Source organism: Benincasa hispida, chromosome 1 (genome assembly GCF_027475165.1).
Source record: "Benincasa hispida cultivar pf3 chromosome 1, pf3_genome.v1.1, whole genome shotgun sequence".
Lineage (NCBI taxonomy): Eukaryota > Viridiplantae > Streptophyta > Magnoliopsida > Cucurbitales > Cucurbitaceae > Benincasa > Benincasa hispida.
Window position 1 is genome coordinate 54,721,168 of NC_143478.1, and position 8,628 is coordinate 54,729,795.

The window sequence follows — 8,628 nt, forward strand, 5'->3', positions numbered from 1 at the left end:
ATATGATTTGCTTGTATTGGAAACTTATCTAGTGGAGAATGATGATTCTGCTTGGATTATTGACTTTGGGGCCACTAACCATATTTTTTGTTCATTTCAGGAAATTAGTTCCTGGTGGCAACTAGATGTTAGAGAGATGACGATGCAGGTTGGAATTGGGCACGTCGTCTTGGCTGTGGTACTGGAAGGTCTCTGGTTGACTTTACATAAATTTTTTTTTAAAATGATGTATATGTAGATCTTGATTTAAAATGGAACTTAGTTTCTATAAAGTGTTTACTTGAACAATGTTATAATATCAACTTTCTTTCTAATAAAGCATTTATTTCTAAGAATGGTGCTAGTATTTGTTCTGCAAAACTAGAAAATAATCTTTATGTGCTAAGATTGTTAGCAACTAATGCCCTCCATAACACTGAGTTGTTTAAACCTGCAGTAACTCAACATAAAAGACTTAAAATTTCTCCTAAAGAAAATGCACAACTTTGGCATCTAAGACTAGGACACATCAATCTCAATTGGATTGAGAGGTTGGTGAAGAATGGACTTCTAAGCGAGTTAGAAGAAATTCTTTATTTGTGTGTGAGTCATGCCTTGAAGGCAAAATGACTAAGAGACCTTTTACTAAAAAAGGTCACAGGGCCAAAGATTCTTTAGAACTAATACACTCAAACCTCTGTAGTTCGATGAATGTAAAAGCTAGGGGAGGTTATATTTCATCACTTTTACTAATCATTATTCAAGATATGGGTACGTTTATTTAATGCAACATAAGTCTGAATCTTTTGAAATGTTCAAAGAATTCAAAGCTGAAGTTGAAAATGCATTAAACAGAATGATTAAAATATTTCAATCTGATTGAAGTTGAGAGTTTATGGACTTAACATTACAGATACATAATAGATCATGGAATTGTATCCAACTCTTAGCATCTGGTACACCTCAGCAAAATGGTGTATCAGAAAGGAGAAATTGAACCCTGTTAGACATGGTTCGATCTATGATGAGTTACGTTTCCTTACTTGACTCATTTTGGGCTTATGCAATAAAGACTACAACATACATCCTGAACTGCGTTCCTTCCAAGAGTGTTACCAGAACACATTTGAAGTTATGGAATGATCGTAAAGCTAGTTTACGTCATTTTAGAATCTAGGGTTCCCCAGCATATGTGCTTGAGGCTAATTCTAAGAAAGTGGAACCACGTTCAAGATTGTGCCTATTTGTCGGCTACCCAAAAGGAATGAGAGGTGGTTTCTTCTTTGATTCGAAAGCAAACAAAGTATTTATATCGACAAATGCTACTTTTCATGAAGAAGACCACATAAGGGACACAAGCCCCGATTGAAGATTGTGTTTAATGAGATTTCCAAAGAAACTACTGAATCTTCAACAACAGTTATTGAAGAACTTAATACCTCAACAAGAGTTGTTGAAGTAGGATCATCTAATAGGTAAAATCCACCTCAAGTATTGAGGGAACTTCGACTATAGTAGGAGAGTTGTGAACCCACCTATTCGCTGTATGGGTTTAACTGAAATCTTGGCTATGGTAGTTGATGGCGAAGTTAAGGATCCATTGTTTACAAGAAGGCAATGGAGGATATTGACAAAGATGAATGGATCAAAGCGATGGATCTCGATATGGAGTCTATGTACTTCAATTCTGTATTTGATCTTGTAGATGAACTTGATGGGGTTAAACCTATAGGTTGTAAATGGATCTACAAAAGGAAACGGGGTGCTGATGGGAAGGTGCAAACCTTCAAGGCTAGACTGGTGGCAAAGAGTTATCCCTAGGTAGAGGGAGTTGACTATGAGGAGACTTTCTCGCCTGTTGCCATGCTTAAGTATATCCGGATCCTCATATCCATTTCCTTATGACTATAAGATTTGGCAAATGGATGTCAAGACTACTTTTCTGAATGGCAATCTTGAGGAGACCATTTACATGGTGCAATCCGAGAGATTCATAACCCAAGGTCAAGAGCAAAAGATTTGCAAGCTTAATCGGTCCATTTATAGGCTGAAGCAAGTTTCTCGATCTTGGAATATAAGGTTTGATACTACGATCAAATCTTATGGCTTTAATCAAAACGTTGATAAACCTTGTGTCTACAAGAAGATCATCACAATTCAGTAGTTTTTCTAGTATTATATGTAGATGATATCATACTCATTGAGAATGATGTAGGTTTACTGAATATAATTAAGAACTAGCTAGCGACCCAATTCCAAATGAAAGATTTGTGGGAGGCTCAGTTTGTTCTGGGTATTAAGATCTTTAGAGATCGAAAGAACAAAATGCTAGATTTGTCTCAGGCATCGTATATTGACAAGATGCTTGTCAAATATTCGATGCAGAACTCCAAGAGGGGCTTATTGCCTTTCAGGCACAGAGTTACATTGTCTAAAGAACAGTGTCCTATGACACCTCAAAAGGTTGAGGAGATGAGACGGATCCCCTAGGCATCTGTTGTGGGCAGCTTAATGTATGTGATGTTATGTACTAGCCCTGACATCTGTTATGCAGTGGGGATAGTCATTAGACAGCAATCTGATCCAGGATTAGATCCCTAGATCGCCATAAAAAACATTCTCAAGTATCTACAGAGAACGAGGGATTACATGTTTGTGTATGGTTCTAAGGATTTGATCCTTATACGATACACAGACTTTAATTTTTAGACTGATAAAGATTCTAGGAAATCCACATCAGGGTCAGCGTTCACTCTTAACGGAGGGACAGTAGTATGGCGAAGCACCAAGTATGGGTGCATCGCTGACTTTACCATGGAGGTTGAGTATGTAGCAGCTTGTGAAGCTACTAAGGAAGCCATTTGGCTCTGAAAATTCTTGATTGATCTGGAAGTTGTTCTAGACATGTCAAAGCCCATCAAACTTTATTGTGATAATAGTGGTGCTATGGTTAATTCCTGAGAGCCTAGAATTCATAAGCACAGCAAGCGTATAGAGCAAAATTATCATCTCATTCGAGAGATTGTGCATCAAGGGGACGTGATTGTCACGCAGATAGCTTCAGAGCCCAATGTTGCTAATCCGTTTACAAAGGCCCTCACGGCTACGGTGTTTGAGGGTTACCTGTAGAGTATGGGTCTATAGGACAAGCCACGCCTAGACTAGGGCAAGTAGGAGATTTGTACTAGGCGCGTGTTATGCCCTAGTTTATTATTTGTGTACTTTGTATTTTGACTATATTGTACACTCCACTAGTTTTAGGTCAAGTGGGAGATTGTTGGGGCTGATGCTCTAAATCTCGTAGGGTCTTATAGTTTGTAAAAATTATTAAACAAACTCATTGTGTATTTAATAAAATATTTGATATTTTATTCATTGTCTATAAAATATATGATATTTTAGTTGCATTAACCACAAACCAATAAACTAACATCCAAGGTTATCTTTTGTAACTTAAACATGTATGTAGAGACATGCGGTTGGATCATGTTTAACTGATAACCAAAATGGTCTGTAGTAGATGGATAAGGTTGGGTACGTTATCCTGGTGATACTACGAGTATGGCCCACTTTGTAGGTGTTACAATCGTTGTAAAGTCCTACAAATGATCTGATCCTGATCATTCATGTATAGACATGTGAGCGAGGATATTCTATACAAAGGAGTTTGTATAAGACCGAACCATGAAATATTTAGTCTCATTATATAAAGTCATTCATAATCGAGACTTACATTTCACAAGGATGACCATAGGTAACATGACCTGAATCCTGAGTGAGTTGTGAACTCCTACCTATGAAGGTGGTCCTTTGATTTGTGTGGGTGAGAGTGGCCAGATCGTCGACTCAACCAGTCTACCATTTTGGGGATTTGTTTGATTGGGGAGCTTGAAACACAGCTACACAAGATAGAATTCACTCCTTCCCCGAGGCGGGGGTAAGTAGATAAATTGCTCCCTTAAGGGCTAATTTCGGGTCGTGAACAATGTGGTGTCACACCCTATCCTGGCTCGATAAAGGTCTAGCCATAGTTGGACTATGATATATAGTTCATTAGAGGGATCAGTGGTACTTAAGGAGTTAGATGTAACTATAGGGGCAAAACGGTAATTTGGCCTAGTTGTACTTACGAATAATTTGTGAAGGGTCATCGTACTGTTGGTTGGTTGTATCTAATAGACATAAAAATATATATGTAGTGCAAAGAGTGCAGTTGTCGGTCTTTAGTGAAGTGCCCGACAATTAACGGATGGTGGATAATTTAATTAAAGAGTTTAATTAATTATTCATGTACCGTTGGAACTTCAAGTTACAGGTTCATGAGGTCCCCTCGGTAGCTCAATAGGATTAATTGAGAATCAGTTTTGGATTAATTTGAATTGTTCAATTAATATAGGGAGTTAATTATATATAGGGATTTAATTATATATGATATAATTAAGTTGTTCCAATTATATGTGGTATAATTATTATAATGTATTTGATACTTTATAACTTAAAGAGAGGAAATAAATATTTGAATGAGATTCAAATATAGTTTCAATGAATTGGATTCATAGTTGTTAAATTTAATATAAATATGATTTATATTAAATGTCATATAAGAGAGAAAATAAATTATAGTTTATATTTCACGTGATACAATATTAAAACTATAGGTTATATGTTATATTGATATAACATATAATTTTATATATAGATATAATATGATAAATTAGTTATCATATTTATATTTATATTAATTATTATTTTAATAATAAAGGAGGGAGTTACAACTCACTTCTTCTTCTTTTCTCTCCACCCACGTAAGTGGGTGGTGGTTATATTTGGCATGTAGAAAAGAAAAGGTTTCTTTTTCTTCTTGGCCAAATGATATTTTTTGTGATACAAAGAAAAAAGACAGAACCTTTCTATGAGTGTGAATTGAATTTTGTTTGTGAACATTTTTCAATTCCCTCTTCCTCTCCACAAAATTCCTTCAAATCAAATAGCCAGAGGCCACCACTCCTTGATTCTCATCCTGAGAATATTGAGGAAACCTTCGTGGTCGTGTTCGAACTTGTTCGAGTTATCTTTTTTGGAAGAAAGTCTTCAAGTGGTTCGTGTTCTGTTCAAGGGAATTCTTGAAGAAAAGTCTTCAAAGGTGAGGTTTCTAAAACCCTTTCATTAGCATGTTACAATTTATAAATAAATGCATATCTTGTTTCTTGTTTATTGTAAAATTTATATTCAATGAAAAATGAATTTTGGTCGATCTGCTTCCACTCAAAGTTCTCTTCTCATAGAGTTCCTTCACCTGATCTGAGTATCATATTGTAAAAGTTTGTTCCGATTGTTGAAAATTTACTTTAACTATGATTAAAAACTTTTTTTGAAACAATGGGAGTGAATTTTGCAATAATATAATCCAAAATTTATTTATGTTCAAGGGAGTGCTTCATCGAAAGTTGTATCCTCATACCCCTGAACAAAATGGTGTTGTAGAATGCGAACACAGGCATATTGTCGAAACTGCCATGTCTCTCATTTTCCATTCGTCTGTATCTCTTGAATTCTTACCGTATTCCATGTCCACTGCAATATATTTTATTGACTGTATGCCAATCCCATCCCAAAATATGATGTCACACTCTTGATTTACTACATTGAAATTTTTTTGGATGTGTTTTCTATTCTTTATTAAAATCTTATAATAAAAATAAACTTGAACCTAAAACTTCTTGCATGTTTTTCTTGGTTATACACTTGACTTTAAATAGGGATGCACGAGTTATGGTTTCAAATAGCCAACTAAGCAGTTGCAACAGTAAATAGAGAGAACTGTATATAGAATAGAGAATCATAAATGTGGAAAATAAAAGCAAATGGGTAAAGTAACTTAGGATTGGAGATTCTAGTCCTAGGAGGAAGAAAGGATTCTGATGCAATTCCGATCATTGGATTCTCTTGACTAATATCCATTAAATTTACGCATGCACAGGACTTGCTCGGCATAATCAACTCATTGATGCTACAAGTAGCCAACTCATTGAATTAAACCTAGTAAGTGCCCTAATTATTAATTAAAGCCTAAGCCCTAATTTATCTAAATGCTTTAGTCATATTGGATTTGAAAGTGGCCATCTAGAACTAACATATTTGCATTAAGATTAAGGGTCCCATTGTGTGATTAAATCAATTGGCTAGCCTAATTGATTAACCAAGTTATCCTTGAACCTGAAAAAATTGAATTCCCAATGCGAGAACGATTGATAACCTTTATGTCAGTAATTTATTTTTGGAATGAATTAAATCAGAGAATCATAGAATACAGAGAGTGTAAACATGAATCTAAGAATGCTTTCTAATTAACAGAGAGGAAAGGGAAGATTAACACATACCTTTGAAGAAACGCTTCTTCACATATTCCTCTCCTGGTGATCACGAACAGAGAACGTCTACTCCTCACGAACACAGCAAGAACATAGAGACTCTTGGACACCACCACAAGTGATTTCCTTACTGTTCTCAATGTGAGAATCAAAAAGGAACTGTGGGCTTTTCTGGTTAATTTTGGTGAGGGAGAAGGGAGAACCTTTTTAGAGAAATATCATTGATAGGAAGAAGAAGCAGAGAGATTTTAATTTGAGATTTTAATTTCTATTTGTTTCACGTTTTCTATAAAATTGAATAATCACTACTAATCTGTGATGCTTGTACATGAGAGAGATGGGGGGAATTATTTTCATAACTCCTTTCATCATGTAAAATAAATTCTAAGGGATTTATCTTTCTTTTAATTATATTAAATTAATAAGACAAAACCAACCTTATATATCTTATATAATGTAGTCTATAGTTTATATTATATCATATATAATATAAACTAACCTTATATTCTCTCATATAACCTATAGTTTTAATATGAATCATATTCATATTAATTTTAACTTATAGTTTTTATATAAGTCTCATTCATCTAATTAATATTTAAATCATATTCAAATATTTATCTCTCTCATTAAATTTTAAATTATAGTGTATCCATATACATTATATTAATTGTATCTCATACAATTAATTCCTTTAATTAATTTGAACAATTCAAATTAATCAAAAATTAATTGACTCTCATTAAACCCTTTTGAGCTAGCAAAGGGACCTTATGAACATACAGATTAGAAGCTCTAATGCTACGAGATTAATTAATTTAATCTTTAGTTATGTTAATTAACATACATTAACTTACGGTCACTGCACTAAAAACCGAAAGCTGCAATCCTTGCCACTGTAGATATATTTTTGTGTCCATTAAATATAACCATTTGGCAGTAAATTGACCCTTCACAAATTGCTCGTAACTATAGTTGGGTCAAAATTACTATTTTACCCCTATAGTTACATCTAACTCCTTAAGTACCACTAATCTCTCTAATGAACAATTAGTTATAGTCCAACTATAAACTAGACCCCTCTCTGGCCAGTGAAACGGCTGAGCGTCATTATTCAAGACCTGAAATCAACCTTAAGGAAGAAATTTATCTACTTATCTAATTACAGGAAGGAGTGAATTTCATCTTGTGTAGTAGTGTTCCCAGCTCCCCACTCGGACGAATCTCCAAAATGGTAGGCATATTGAGTTGGTGAATTTGGCAACTCTCACCCATACAGATTTAAGAACCGTCCTCGTGAGTAGGAGTTTACAACTTACTCAGGATTAAGATCAAGTCACCTATAATCATCCTAGTGAAATGTTTCTTCAAGTAATGGTGTTATAACGAGAGACTAATCATTTCGTGATCAGGTCTTATACAAACTCTTTGTACAGGATACCTCCACTCACATGTCTTCACATGAACGATCAGGATTAGATCATTTGTAATACTTTACAACAATTGTAACAATTACAAAGTGCATCATATCCATAGTGTTGCAAGGATAAAGTTTCCTTCTTCATCCATATACTATAGATCATTTAGGTTATTACTTGAACATGATCTACTTGTATGTCTACCACATAATATTCAAGTTACATAAAATAACCTTGGACCTTAGTTTATTGGATTGAGTTAATGCATAAAATAAAATAACTTTTATTTTATTAATAACAATTTGTTTGTATAAGTTTACAAACTACGAGTACAAAGAGATTTAGGACACCAATCCCAACAATCTTCCATTTATCTTAAAACTAGTGAAGTGTACAATAAAAATAAAGTACACAATATAATAAACTAAGGCATGCACTATTCCCAGTAACATCTCCCACTTGCTCTAGACAATGTGGCACCTATCTCATAGACCTAGACTTTCTAGATGACCCAGGAACACTTTAGTCATGAGAGCCTTCATAAACGGATAAAAAATGTTGTGCTCTGAAACTATATTCGTGACTATCACATCACTTCATAGCACAATCTCTCGAATCAAGTGATATTTTCTTTCAATATGTTTGCCTCTTTTATGACTTCTAGGTTCCTTTGAATTTTCACAGCACTACTGTTATCACAATAAATTGTGATGGGTAAAGACATATTTGGAATGACTTCCAAATTATTAAGAAACTTTCTTAGCCAAACAGCTTCACAAGTAGCTATGGTTCAACTTCCATTATGGAATCTGCGATACATCCTTATTTAATGATTTGGAAATTATAGCTCCTCTGTTAAT